Source organism: Schistocerca cancellata, chromosome 1 (assembly GCF_023864275.1).
Source record: "Schistocerca cancellata isolate TAMUIC-IGC-003103 chromosome 1, iqSchCanc2.1, whole genome shotgun sequence".
NCBI classification, from domain to species: Eukaryota; Metazoa; Arthropoda; class Insecta; order Orthoptera; family Acrididae; genus Schistocerca; species Schistocerca cancellata.
Window position 1 is genome coordinate 12,623,326 of NC_064626.1, and position 16,221 is coordinate 12,639,546.

A 16,221-nucleotide genomic window follows, 5' to 3' on the forward strand; every position below is an offset into this window, starting at 1 on the left:
AATTTCAAATAGTTGTTAGAAATATGACCTTAAATGTCCATTTCCGGAATAATTACGTGTTACAGATACAAAAAAGCACTCCGTCATCAGGCCACGAGTGGCTCATCGGCACCATCCGACCGCCGTGTCATCCTCTGCTGAGAATGCAGATAGGAGGGGCGTGTGGTCAGCACACCGCTCTCCCGGTCGTTACGGTGGTTTTCTTTGACCGGAGCCGCTACTATTCGATCGAGTAGCTCCTCAAATGTCATCACGAGACTGAGGGAACCCCGAAAAATGGCAACAGCATTAGCGACCCGGATGGTCACCCATCCGAGTGCCGGCCACGCCCGACAGCGCTTAACTTCGGTGATCTGCCGGGAACCGGTGTATCCACTGTGGCAACGCCGTTGCCACTTTTACAAATATAAACTATACGTAATTTCAGCAGATGTCAAGAATGTAAACATTGTCTCACGTACACAGAATGATTTTTTCATGATGTTATAAACATTTAGGTATGATGGAGAAGGGTAGATGTATCAATTTCACTTCAGGGACCCTGGTCCGGAAACGACCGAGTTGAAAGTTATAAGCGACAATCTTTCTGATACCTCTGACAGTGGAATACATGTACTGCTACCGTTGTCGCTAAAACTGTAACGTAGGCAGCTCTCAGAGCTGTTCGTGTCGACTAAAACAAAAAAAGTATAGTAAACACGGGCTCTAAAATGCGAACCACTCCACCTTCCGTATTCCAAAACACATCCCTTCTACTGCAAGCTCTTTTGTTTCTATTTTTCTGGAGCAGGTAGTGCATATGTACCTAAACAAGGAGAAGCAGCCCAGTAAATATTGGGCCTAAAATGCGTACCTTAAGAGCTGTGGGCGCTTCTCCAGTAGATGAGATCTGTTTGATAGTACAGACGATGAACAAGTGCCCTTAGCTCTTAAACTGTGCTTTTAAAGTCCATATCTACTGGACATTTTTTTCCACCTTCAGTCCATACGAGCAGCTATGAAACTTTCGTACTCTACGTTCTTAGCAACAACAGTACCGGTACATCTATTCCATTGTCAGATGTGCCAAACTTTCGCCTCGATCGTTTCCGGACTACAATCCTTTACGTCAAATTGATACATTCATCTTCCTACATCACCCCTGGAGGTTTGTAACAACATCACGGAACCAGGAAAACCACTACGTACATGCAAGCCACTGTTTCTCAAATCTTCCTTAAAAACCTCTCCGTCCCCATTCTATTTGGAATAACTTAGGAAAGTATGGTTGAGACCAGCATACAAGGTATTATTATCACAATCGCACTAAGGAGAATTCGAGACATCCATTGAGCTGGAAAATATCAGCCAGACTGAAGAGCGGTTCGCTGCAGCTCCGCACACTACAGTGTTGTGCTCGAAGGCTCTCCTGCCAGCCACGTCTACAGTACCTGAACCTGCCTACTGTCCGGGCGAGCTTGCATATTCCTCTCCAGTTTCTACCGGCCATCTTTGCTTCAGTTACCAAAATGACTACTCTTAATAGCTCTGTATGTCTCCTACCAACCGATCCCTCATCTGTAGTCGAGTTGTGCCATAATTTGTTTCACTCCAAGTTCGATTCAATTCCGCCTCCTTTCCGGAGGAACAAGCAGCTCTGCTTGGCTAAGATATCCCAGACGTAAAATAGTCCTCCATTCGGACCTCCATTCGGGAAATACTCAAGAATATGTTGACATCACGTCAAACAAGACTGCCGTTCAGCGTGCCCAGATAGTGAAACTCATCGATTGCTGTTCCTGTCTCATTTCTAATCTAATTCTACCTGCATCACCTGATTTAATTCGAATACTTTCATTATCCTTGTTTCATCTTTTTTGAACATAATCTTGTAATTGCTTTTCAAGATACTTCCATTCCTTTTAACTGATCTTCCGAGTCATTTGCCCTTCAACGGCAAACATCAAACTTTTAATTTCTCATCCCCCAACTTTAAAACCCTTTCCAAATTTCTCCTTGGTTTCCTTTACCTCTTGCTCAAAGTACAAACTGAAAAGGAGGTGGCCTACAACCTTCCCAACCCCCGTTTTAACCTTTAAAAGCCATTCCAGTCTTATAGCTGCACTCTGATTGCTGTAGAAGTTTTGGATAACCTTTCGCGCACTGTATTTAATCCCTGATACTTACAGAATTTCAGATAATGCATCCCAGTCAACATTGTCAAAAATATTCGCTAAATCTGCACATGTTAGAAATGCACGTCTGCTTTTCTTAACGTAAATCGCGTTCCTACATTTCTCCCAGAAATCGGCTTCTACCAGTTTTTCCATTCTTCTGCAACTAATTCGAGTCAAAACCTTGCAGCCACGGTTTATTAAATTGATGATTCTGTAATATTCACACCTGTCAGCACGTGCCTTCTTTTAGGTGGGATTTGTTACATTCTTCTCCAAGTCTAGCGGTATTTCGCGTGTTTCGCATATCCTGCATACCAGGTGGAATAGTTTTATCACGTCCCCCCCAAGGATGTCAATAACTTTAAAGAAATACCGTTTACCGCAGGGCTTTGTTTTAACTTAGGTCTTCTAGTGCTCTGTCAAATTCTTACTGCGGTGGTATCATATCTCCCATTTCATCCACATCTGTTTCGGTTTCTCTTTTTATAATATTACCTTCACTTTTGTTTCCTTCGCACATACGCTCCATATATTTCTTTCCAATTTTCAGCCTTTTCTTTCTGACTTAGTACAGGCTTGCCACCTAAGCTCTTGATATTCATACAACTGCTTCTCCTTTTGCTGATATTTGATTTCTCGGCATAATGCCGTTGTCCAAGGCGTAATTCTGTGCCTATCGTTTCGTCTTCCACTGCTGGAGGCTTTAACTGCTAAGAAATATGTTACAGATTCCAACAAGCTCAACAAGGCGAACTGCTTATGTATATGCACGCAACGGCTGCTTCGTGACGTCATCACACCGCTTCCTAAGGGGGTTTTCTGGTCTAGACGTCTGATTTTGAACTCATTTTCAACGTTTCATCTCCTTTTAGCTGCATTAAAAATGTTTTTTGTCCGAAAATATTTGGAGGTTATTAAACAAAATGGCGCTGAAGATCGTAATGCACGCCGTGCATTGGTAGGCGGGTGGACGTGGTTCAGGTAACTGAGTGGTCTAAAACAGACCAGACCAAAAATTATTAAAATTACGAGTGTAGACATGGTCAGAACCTCTGAAACGTGAAACAATGTAATTTTTTCACAAAATGGCGGCTATTTGAAAAAAAAGTAAAAAAACACTTTTTGGCATTCAAATCCCCAAAACAAATCGATATTCTGAAAATTGTTTAATTTTTAGGGGTTCCGACCATAGCCAGGTCACTTCTCTACAAAAATACACTATCTGATCACAAGTATCCGGACACCTGGCTGAAAATGACTTACAAGTTCGCGGCGCCGTCCATCCGTAATGCTGGAATTCAATATGGTGTTGGCGGCCCAGCCTTAGCAGGCATACATCAGTCAGGTGCTGAAAGGTTTCTTGGGGAGCGGCAGTCGATTCTCCACGGAGTGCTGCACTGACGAGAGGTACTGATGTCGATCGGTGAGGCCTGGCATGAAGTCGGCGCTCCAAATCTTCCCGAAGGTGTTCTATAGGATTCAGGTCAGGACTGTGTGCAGGCCAGTCCATTACAGCGATGTTACTGTCGTGTAACCACTCCGCCACAGGCCGTGCATTATGAACAGGTGCTCGATCGTGTTGAAAGATCCAATCGCCGTCCCTGATTTGCACTTCAACAGTGAGAAGCAAGAAGGTGCTTAAAACATCAACGCAGGCCCCGTCCTGTGATAGTGCTATGCAAAACGTCAAGGGTGCAAGCCCCTCCGTGAAAAACACGACCACACCATAACAGCACCACCTCCGAATTTTACTGTTTACGATGGCATTCGCCATACCTACACCCTGTCATCAGATCGCCACATTAGTATTGGCGCTAGGCTGGTTCTACCCCAAAGTACCGTTATCCAAGATGGCAGCGATGACGTCATTCAAGATGGCGGCGCTGACGTCTTTTCCTCAGTTAGTCTTTTACTTTGTTTACTCTGTTAGTTAATGAGTTCACTCATTAGTAAGCAGGATCTTTGGTTAGTTAGTTATATAGTCAGCTGATTTGTTTGATAATTAACAGTTGTATGGCCTCATGACCACATAACAAACAAAACTTATCGGAATCTGCGAAAAAATTAGCATTTAGTTCAACATTCCTCTCTCTCAAACCCCACCCTACGGGTAGAGAGGGAGAGTTTTAGTTTTAGCAAATCAAAATTTACGAAGCGAACAAGTATTTTTATTTATCCATAAGTATTGGAACAAGGCAGCCACCAGTCTAAAGTACCGTTATCTGAGATGGCCCATTTTGGTGGGAAGTTTGAATTTTGGCGGGAAAGTGACACGCCCCCATCGTCCAGAAAAATGGAGCGAAGTTCAAATTCCAACATGATAATGCATCACACCCCATTTATCTCTAATAAGCAAAGGAAATGGCGGGAAAAAAGTACTAGTCTTTATTATTTAACCAATTTGAAGCAGGTGTGTTCTCCACTGCGTCTGTACTTCATATCGTCGCCACCAGAGGGTGCTCTCCTGACGTCAGTTGATGACGCAAGTACCGTTATTCAAGATGGCTGCACCCGGTGTATCCACGACGAGCTGCAGAGCCCAACTAACTTAGTTCATATCGTCAGCACCAGAGGACGACACCGCGGCGTCGGGTGATGACACAAGATGGTCTGGTTTCTCTCTGGCCCCCGAGCACGAGACCGCTGGCGTCACAGCTCCCCAGCCTGGACCTTTATACTCGCGCTGGACATAGTGTTCCGTAAATATTCTAATTAAACTAACACTCACGTCGCGCATCTAAAGTATTAATTACCCAAATACTTAATTCCATTTCACTTTTAATTTACGACTTCTATATTCATATAGGTAAGAAAAGCGGTTCACTATATTTCAACTACCTAGTTTCAACAACTTTCCAAGGTCCAGACTGCCACCTCTTCCTAGGAAACGGCGCCCAGTTTGAATTCTGGCAGTAAAGAAAGTCTCTTTGGCTCTCGCTACCAACCTAAGAAAATTGTTGCAAACGAAGCTCACCACCACTAACCTAACCCTGCAAGGGCGCAACCCCTTCCTGGGGGTTGCTGGAAAAAGGACTCGGCCTGCACTAGGCTGATGGAGGGAGGAAGGAGTCTACTTTTTATTTGGGAGCAATTTATTTAGGGATGGAGAATATGTATCACGGAACACACGCTCTGACATGCACCAGAGCACAGAGACGTGCAAACTACTCCTACATAACTCATGTGTAAGGCACTACGCACACGACTGCTACTTGGAAACTGTCAAAAATAACGCACTGCACAGCCTACAGACATGCGAACCACTCATAAATAATGCAATACATTTACGTCCAGATAGCGAAACAACTCGTAAATTGTCAAAATAATAATCCTTCTAAAAGACTCTGCTTGCTAATCGTCAACTGTCGAAATCATACACCAGCCTTTATTTAAACAATTAGGGGCAGCACCACCACCCAGTGTGTTCGCCTCTGAGTCCAGAGCCCAACTGACTTAGTTCACATCCATGCCACTAAAGGACGCTGTAGTGATGACGCAAGTACCGCAATCCAAGATGGCGCCACGAACTCCAGAGCCCAACTGGCTTAGTTCATATCGTCGCCACCAGAGAGATCTACCGTGACGTCAGGTGATAGCGCAAGTACAGTTATCCATGATGGAGTTAAACAGCGTGTTCTCCACGAGGTCTAGCACCCAGTACCACCAACAGAGGAAGCTGTCATCCGTTTCGGGACGTAAACCAAGATGGTGGGGGTAAATGGCGGGTAAACGACTCTGGACCCAAGTCTTTATTTTGCAGGCAGTGTCTCCACCACGAGATCTAGACTCCAACTGGCCTAGTACACAATACTGCCACCAGATAGCACTGTCATCCATCCTGTGACATAATCCAAGATGGTGAGGGAAAATGGTGGGAAAACGACTCAGTCTATTCTGGGCTGCTGGAGAGAGTAAGGATGGGGTGAACTCTATTTATTTTGAAACAACTTATTTAGGGATTGAGTATATCCACCACAGCAATAGAAAATATCGACCCTGATATGCCTGCGGCCATGTTGACAGCTAACAGACACGTAATTTCAGTACAGAATAGCTAACTGCTCCTCTTCACACTCAAGTGTAGACACGCTCAGTACTCATAAACTGCCCAAATAGCGCATAGCACGGCCTACAGACCCGCTCGCGAAATAATGCAATCAACGCGCGCATGTACAGTCCACCGCCCCCTGTCCAGTAGAGTACACAGCAGGTGGCGATAAGTGACATCCCTCATATGTCAAACTGTGCACAGACCACTGCTAGGCTTCCACAAGCATGAGGTGACGGCACTCCAGTCATATGTAACACCTGAGAAATTCCTATCGCTGGACACCGATGATGATGCGATCAGACATATGGCTCAGATGGTCGTCAGCTGTCAAAGCACTCGGAGACGTCCATTTAGGGCTGCGCACGCCACAACCCCCGTGAAGTGAGGAGGCCGCAGCTCGGGTCCCGTGCGCTCCGTCACAGTTGTCGAACACCAGTGAAAGTTGCATACCTGTATACAGTCACGATTGTACTGGTGTCATAGCTTTCCAAAGCGCATTCATGCCAGTCTCATATTCGAGGCATCTCCAGCCACCACTTGTCTTTACCAATGAAGGCAGAATAGCACAGAGTGTGTTGACAGACGCGTTCAGCCGCGTGTACACGCCCCCCAGCGTGACTGACACCTCGCCATATCAAACATTCTCAATGTTATTCTTACATCACATGGCTTTGTGAAAAAAAAAAGTCGGCCAAGTCCAGCTCTCCGTAATTTTATAGTGCCCCAGAAATAGTTAACGCTCGCTTTCTTGTTGTCTCATCTTGCATGCCCGAAAATTCGTACCCCACAAGAACCTGTTTACGAAAATATCGCCGATTCCTGTCTTTCTCCCAGACATAACGCTAGAGCCTTCCTGCTCTCAACATACGCAAATGTTCTCACCGCTCCTATATCCCATCACAATCAATCTAACATTCTGATTCGCTCTTATCGAATTTACCAGTCGAATTACTAACGCCACCGGTATCAAAGCACAATCCACCTTTTCCTTCTGGGATTTTCTACGGTTATGTAACACAGATTCCTAAATTGCACTGACAGTTGCCTCAATCTATACGTCCCCACCTGTTCCTTCTACAGACGCTACACTCAGCCGTAATGAACTATTTGACACTGATCACCATTTTGCACCAACAACTAAACATCGCAAAGTTGTCTACAGTTCATCAAATACAGACGACACTCACAAGAATATTTCTGTGTCAAATTGATCTCTAGCCCGGGAATGTATCACCATCTACAGCGTCGATGTAGTAAACATACAGTTCATATCATCCCTTTTACATCAGCAGACCGAAGTCGCTCTCAGAACTCGTCAACAAATTCGGCATAAACGCGTTACTGTTTCCACTTTCTTGCTCGCATTTCTACAGACGTCTCCAGACTCAGGGATTACAAGAACACCCATATTTTCGCCATAATATTATACAATTTTCGCCGTACTTCTCTGTATAAAACATTAGGCAGCATCCTACAGATTGCTAATGAAACATAATGCACAAGATATAGAGTGTAAATTATTTCTCCACAAACACCATACTTTAGTGGGGTGCAGCGTGGTGTAAACCATTGACTAACTGGAAACAAATATGGTAAACCGATGTTTGCACTCTCGAATACTGAAGTCGGTGATGCCCGTCAAGGTCCCGCACACACGAGGTGCTGGCGCCCCTTTCATACTTGACGCCTCAGAAATTCCTCGCGAAATACGTCATCACCTAGGTTGTGAAAGTTGCCTCTATTTTCGAGTATACAGCCACTATTATACTTGTGGTGTCACCGCCAGACACCACACTTGCTAGGTGGTAGCCTTTAAATCGGCCGCGGTCCGCTGGTATACGTCGGACCCGCGTGTCGCCACTGTCAGTGATTGCAGACCGAGCGCCGCCACACGGCAGGTCTAGAGAGACGTCCTAGCACTCGCCCCAGTTGTACAGCCGACTTTGCTAGCGATGGTTCACTGACAACTACGCTCTCATTTGCCGAGACGATAGTTAGCATAGCCTTCAGCTACGTCATTTGCTACGACCTAGCAAGGCGCCATTACCAGTTTATATTGAGATTATAAATCATGTAACAACAAGAGCGATGTTCTCCAATTATGGATTAAAGTTAAGTATTACATCAACTACGTACTTTATTTGCTACTATACATTCCCTTAACTGTTCCAGACCTCACGCCAGTCTGCGTGAGCTTTAACGCGTGCATTTCGGCCTCCTCTAGCAACACGGTGTTGGCTCTTCTGCCAACACAATAATACTGACGTCACAGAACTCCAAGAAGTACTCACGCAGCCCCCGTATGCGAGACACCTCCGGGCAGCACTTGTCTTTACTGTTGATGACAGAATAGCACAGGTTGCTTTCCCCCTAGCGATTCTACCGGAACATACGAGCTGCACCCAGCCGTGCGCACCAGCCCCAGCACGACTGACACTTCGCCACGTAACGCCCTCGGTGCGACTCGCAACCTAAAAGGTTCTCAATGTTATTGTGACATCACGTGACTTTGTAAAAAATAAGAACAAAGTCGAACTCGCGGGAATTGTATAGTGTCCCAGAAATAGTTAACGCTCGCTTTCTTGATGTCTCAGCTTGTATGCACGGAAATTCTTGCCCTAACAGAACCTGCTTACGAAAATAGCGCAGCATAACGTCGAATGCACTCTTCCTCCAGGACCTAACATGGTACCCCGTCCATCACGTGTTACCCTTCCTGCTTTCGACACACACAAACGTTCCCTCCGCTATGTAGAGGCTCCTATAACCCAGCACAAAGGATGTGAATGAATCGAGCATTATCAAATTTACCCACCGAATTACTGATGCCGCAGGTATCGAAACACCATCAACCTTTACTTTGTGGGACTTTCAGCGGTAAAATTATTTTGCACAGTTCGATAAATTGCATTGACAGTTAAAACAGCAAAGTTGTCTACGGATTATCAAATACATACCAGACTCACAAGAATATAAGGAAGCCAGGATCATATTTACCGCAGTAGACCTGAGTTTGCATTCGAATGTGGATCTACTGCACGTTATATCCGGAGCGATGTCGAGATTCGGATCCACAATATGCCATACACGGGATAGGGTTTGAAAGTGGATCCACCACGCGCAATGTACAAAGCGGTGTTGGGACGTAGATACACAATATACCACATTCGAGTTAGCATTAGAGTGTGGATCTGCCGCGACTATATATGCGGACCTATGTTTGGAGGCGGATCCACGACGTGTCACATCTGCGATAGAGTTCGCGGGTGGACAAACCACGTCCAGAGAAGTATTCTAAGTTCGAAGTTTGGTCCACCAGCGTAGGAGTCTGGGTACTGGGAACCATCCGTGAGGCATGCATATACACAGACATACAGAAAACAGAGCAAACGTTCTCTAAATGTGGAGGTGACTGGACACAGTCGAGTACAATGCTATATTACGCCTCCCAATCAGTGCATTAGGTTAGATGTTGGCACCTGTGCTACAATTACAGGCAATTTTAGAACACATAACGAGAGGTTATGTTATGATCGCATGGATACAACTGACATAAAATCGATAGAATTGCGCAAAATGATAAGGGATTAGGTATAAAGTGACAGAATATACACCGAAATGCGGGGAAATTGAGGAAGTACTTGCGTATCCGAGGTATGATTTTATGGTTGACTGATGTATTCTAGTGAAGGAGAAGTTGCTGCAGGTCGATTTTTCCAGTGTTCTGTTTGGATGCATCAGTCGCATGACATAGCCCGTGTTCTACTCATATAGAGCCACGTGTTCTGTATGTGGTTTACAGCACTGTCTACTTGCCATCGTTAACGGTAAACCTGTGGGTCACCAGAGAACCTGCATGTCATGTGTGATTAAACTTGACACATTCCTCTAAACGAACTTTGATTTATGTGATCCTCCCTGTCGCATCCTGGGTGTAAAATCGAGACTTCAGCGTCATAACTACGTTAGCTGTAGGAGCTTATGAGGTGCTGCAATCCCCGTCTACACATTTGTCCGACAGGTGTTCTGTTTACAGAGTTAGTAACAGAATCACTTGTAATTTTCACATGTCGGACGCTGCTGCTATGTGTTTATCTGTTTTCTTGTAGGAGGTATCTCCCACTACTAAAGGTCATTTTATACAGGCCTGATGCAGGCATTGTATACTTTCTGAACCGTGGTGGGATGTGGACAGTGGACACTATACGTCTCCGGAAAGCTATATTATACTCGTATCATGCAGAGCAAATGTTTTATGGAAGTAGTTTTTTCGGTTTACGGTCCGATAACATAGTTTATCGTGGAGAAACCATGAACAAGGACGTATGTCAGGCGCTTGAAATATATTTCTCACAATGCAGTATTAACAACGCTACATTTCATGCGACTGATGGTCGGAAATACAGGCGGTCTAACATAGCCCGTTTTAAGGGCAGAACGTTGTAGCCTTAGGAGTGCGTGTGTTTATGTTCTCTCTTACCAGTGCCTTCCAGTTGCCGATCCTAGACTCTAGAACAATACTTTAGAGTTGATAGCTTGATTGATTTACGTAAACATGCGTCGAACTCCAACCGTCTGGAGCTACAACGAGTATAAAAATAATTAGTTTCTTGTTCTTCTTAACTGTTTGCTATTACATCACGCCGCTTTGAGATCCGTTACTATACACCGACAAGGAGTGCTGAGCTCGTCGACATGGGGGCATCTCTAGATGGGTGAGGACTGAGAAAGCTCCATTCATTCACGAGACGTGGAGTGTAGCGGTCTTCTTCTGATCGGTTGCAGATTAATTGGCTAACGGTGATGCAGGGAGGGTTGGTCAATGACAGTGTGAGTAGGGTCTCTCACACTCTAATTTTACCCTAAGACGGCGAGAATGCTCTGTGACTCTCATATGCAGAGAGATAGATCGTAAATTAAACATTATGCTCGAGGTGACAGAAATATGTGGAGCGCTGTCTGGTATACTTTGATGATTTGTGTGTTCGAGAATTAACACTGAATGAACATACTGCACAGTCATCTATCCACGTTCACAATGATACTCGTAGTGTGGAGAAGGGTTGGTTTAGCTATGATACCGAAATTGGGGAGACATATTGTCACATCATTGGCCTGTGTTGAAGTTGCTGTAAAATTGCTAAAATTGTTCGCGCTATCAACTGTGATGGTTATTATTAGAGTACATCGATGGTGTCTTTTCGATCCCATCCGTGCACTGGCATGCCGTTGGTTACTACATGATGATTGACTGACAGAGCTTGTTCGAGTTGGGGAATGAGTTTAGTGGATGGGTGACACCTTCTGGGGGTTGCTAGAAGCGAAACAGTGATCGCGTACATGACTGCAATATGAGGAAACGGTCGAAACAGAACGCAGCATTACCAGCTATTCCGTCAGTGTGAGACACTAGTCTAAGTGTAGAACTCGTGAATCACCTTCGGACTGTAGTTTGGAGGCCTGTGCCAACGCCGTAAAACTCTTCCAGTTTGCTTATGTTGTAACTGTCTTTTATTTAAAATGAGCCAGTGTGTAGCATGTTATGCTATCCGCAGTAAGAATATTATTTAAACCACGCAACGTCTAGTTTCCTGCAAAAGGCCATGGATCAGAACCTCTTAATGTCAGTTTAGAACCTGCCACAGGCCTCAAAGTCGTCGCAGGAAAATGAAATGTTTGGCATTATACAAAAGCGTGTTAGAAAACAGTGTTTCAAACAACTAAGCAGAACCAGAGCGAGCGTCTCTGGCGACTTAGTATAGTCTGCGGGAATATGATCATTCGCCTAGAGAGTTTTAAAGTGGCCTCTGCAGTGCCTGTGTGTTTAATAGGATCGTGCCAAACAGACAACAGTAGCAGTTTGACAGGACTGTGTGACCCGTTAGGGATGCTATTCTGGGAAGCATTGTGACAAATCTCTCTCTGCGCCGGACCCACATCGCAGCTATGTGTCATCGTTTGAGAAATGGTGCCTAGGTGACTTCTATATCAGGTGAAGTTAGCAGAGCTTTTATAGTTGGTAATTTTCTCTGTTGGGGGGGGGGGGGGGCGGGGGTAGAGAATAACGATGATAGCATGTTGGGCTGATAGATTTGAATGGACGCGGATCTGTAGTACTTGTATGTAAAGTAGTTTGGGGATGCACCACAATGCGCGCATTTGCACCAGATGGTCAAAACATGCTCCTATCACACTAACTCAGGTCGCTCTGCTTCTACACGGGTTGCAGAAGGTGGTGAATATGGCTTTCTCCGACTTCTGCTCAGTTCTGACTTAAAATGGAACGATCACATGCGCAAAGCTGTAGAAATGGGATATGTTGCAAGATGCGTACGGGCTGACTAAAACCAGGTTGCAATTTTACTGTAACAGATAGGTTCAAGGAAGGTGACTAATTGCTAGATCTGTGAGTGCCGGAAATATGATTGAGTAGTCGTTGTTATTGTGTTGGCAGAAGAGCCAACACCGTGTTGCTAGAGGAGGCCGAAATGCACGCTTTTAAGCTCACGCAGGCTGGCGTGAGGTCTGGAAAATGACAATGTAATTAATATAGCCAATAAGGTACGTTGCTGCTGGAATACTTAACTTTAATCCATAATTGGTGTACATCGCTCTTGACTGTACAGGTTTAACAATCTCAATGTTAACTGGTAATGGCGCCTTGCTAGGTCGTAGCAAATGACGTAGCTGAAGGCTATGCTAACTATCGTCTCGGCAAATGAGAGCGTAGTTGTCAGTGAACCATCGCTAGCAAAGTCGTCTGTACAACTGGGGCGAGTGCTAGGACGTCTCTCTAGACCTGCCGTGTGGCGGCGCTCGGTCTGCAATCACTGACAGTGGCGACACGCGGGTCCGACGTATACTAGCGGAACGCGGCCGATTTAAAGGCTACCACCTAGCAAGTGTGGTGTCTGGCGGTGACACCACATTCCTCCCCCGCAAATCGGCGTACGGTTGTGTTAGAAGGCTTCCGCCCGCCGTGGGGAGGACCCCATGTTGACGCATGCGACGAGGTGGGGAGCCTAACAACAGGCGAGGCTGTGCCACCCGCACCCGGCCATTCGGTCCGAGGGGAGCTAGGATACACCTGAAAGCCTAGTCCAGGGTGCACGCCAACATGCGGTGTATGCGCCCGAAGATAGTCAGGAGGGGCCGAAGGGTCGACCGTCATCGAGTCGGAGCACCCGACTGGCGAAGACGACAAATGGTCCGGAGCGGGCAAGAGTTCCATGGCGGAGGACAACTGGTCACGGGAAGCGATCGGCGGCGCGCGACCCAGGGAGGCGCTTGGCGGCTGCAGCGAAGCGTCCACTGCGGGCTGCGCCGGCGGGAGAACAGGCGGCGGCGGCGGCGGCGCGTCGCCATGGGGCAAAATGGAAGGCAGCGTCGGTAACACCTGGGGATGAGGCGAGCCAGTAGATGGGTCCCCAGGGCGCTGACAGGACGGCACCGTCGCTGAAAGCAGACGGGGAGCGGCAGAACCCGTGCGACGACAGAGGCGCAGCTGATTGAGATGCCGACGCACCTCACCAGAGGCCCCCAAAACCAGATACATAGCGCGGCCGAGGCAGCGAAGAATGCGCCCTGCGAGCCAACGCCGTGAACCGCGATAGTTGCGATAGTATACAACGTCGCCGGGAGCAAAAGCAACTGTATGCCGCTGCACAGGAACCTGATGCGGCGGATGTAGCAAAGACATCAAGGTTCGATGTGGGCGACCATGAAGCAGCTCAGGCGCCGAGCGACCATCCCGGGGCTGAGAGCGATACGAGGACAGAAAGAGCAACAATGCGTCCTCCCGAGAATGCGACTCTTTCAACTTCAACATCTGGGACTTGAAAGTCCGGACCAATCTTTCAGCGGCACCGTTTGACTGAGGCGAAAACGGCGCGGATGTCAGATGTTGAATACCATTGGCCTTGCAGAAGGACTGAAATTCTGCGGACATGAATAGTAGGCCATTGTCGGAAACAATAGTCTGTGGAAGACCTTCAATGCAAAAGATAGCGGACAACGCTTGGGTGGTGGCAGAAGACGTCGTGGAAGACATCCGGACAACAAAAGGAAAATTACTGAAGGAATCGACCACAACCAACCATCGAGCATTCCAGAAGGAACCAGCAAAATCTATGTGTAAGCGTTGCCAAGGGGAAGTGGCTTTTGGCCATGCAAAGAATTTCCGCGGTGGTGCGGACTGGTGTTCGGCACACGCCATGCAAGAAGAGCACATATTCGTAATCGCAGCATCGATTCCGAACCAAGTACAGTGCTGACGACAAGTTGTTTCGTTCTCACCATACCCCAATGTCCTTAGTAGAGAAGCTTTAAGACAGAGGACTGTAACGAACGTGGGACCACGACCCTGGACTGATCATTATCAGAACGCAACAGCAAAACACCACGTCGTACAAAAAGTCTCTCCTTGTGAGCAAAAAATCGGCGAACCAACGGATCCTCGATCCGTGACTTTGACAAGGGCCATTGCGTAGCAACAAAACGCAGAACGGTAGCAAGGACAGGGTCAGCAGCTGTGGCTGTAGCTACACGACGAAAATCAATCGGAAACGATTCGACCACGTCATCGGTTTCCGAGTCAATGAACATGCAAGCAAGTTCGGAAGAATCGAATGCTCTATCCTCAGCAACAGGCAAACGGGACAACGCATCGGTGTTTCCGTGCTTAGCAGTGGACCGATACAAGATATCGTAGCGGTATTGCGAGAGGAAAAGAGACCAGCGAATGAATTTCTGCGTTGTACGTAGAGGTACAGGCTTGGTCGGATGAAAAAGCGATTCAAAGGTTTGTGGTCTGTGATGATGGTAAAGTGACGACCATACAAGAAATCATGAAACTTTGTAACACCAAAGACGAGATTCAAAGCTTCTTTCTCGATCGGTGAATAATTTCGTTGCACAGACGAGAGCAATTTGGACGCAAAGGCAATAGGGCGATCATGCGAGCCATCTTTGTGCGCAAGCACAGCACCGATCCCGAAATCCGATGCATCTACCATCAACAAAAGGGGTTTCTGGGGATCGAATGGCGTAAGGCAAGTAGTGGAAAGCAACGCCGATTTCAACTGGCGAAAGGTGCGTTCGCATTCCGTCGTCCAGACGAACGGAACACCTTTACGGCGTAAGCGACAAAGCGGAGCTGAAATGGAAGAGGCGTGCGGCACATATTTGTTATAATAATTAATTTTTCCCAGCACACTCTGTAACTGCTTCAAATTCTGCGGCGAAGGCAAGTCTTGTATGGCAAGGACGTGCTCTGGACTGGGATGTATGCCTTGGGCATTGAGTACATGGCCCAGATATGGCAAATCACGAGCAAAAACCACACATTTGTCCTTCCGCAAGCGAAGACCATTTTGTCGCAAGACCTGAAATAATGTTCTGAGGTTGGCTAAATGTTCTTCTTCCGTCTTTCCGGAGATCACAATATCGTCCAGATAGTTTGCTGCAGTAGAGACCGACGCACAAACAGTTTGTAAATATTGCGGAAACAATGCAGGGGCGGATGCACACCCGAATGACAGTCTTTTGAATCGGTACAAACCAAGATGCGTGTTAACCACCAAAACGCGCTGGGATTCTTCGTCCACCGGTATTTGCAAGTACGCATCTGCTAGGTCCAACTTCGAAAAATATTTACCCGGGCACAGTTTGTCAAAAAGATCTTCCGGGCGGGGTAAAGGAAAAGTAGCAGTCACAAGTTGTGGATTCACTGTTGCCTTGAAGTCCACGCAAAGTTCAATTTTCCGGAAGGTTTGTGCAAAATTACTAAGGGTGAAGCCCAGAGAGAATCCTGCACACGCTCAATTACACCTTGTGATTCCAAATCGTTTGCTGTTCTTGCGACCTCATCACGCAATGCGTGGGGAACATTGCGCGCTCTGAAAAATTTCGGTTGCGCGTTTACTTTCAGTTCAAAATGTGCTTTATAGTTCTTAGCGCAACCAAGGCCCGGTGCAAAAATGTCTGCAAATTCTTCACATAGACGAGAAACACTGG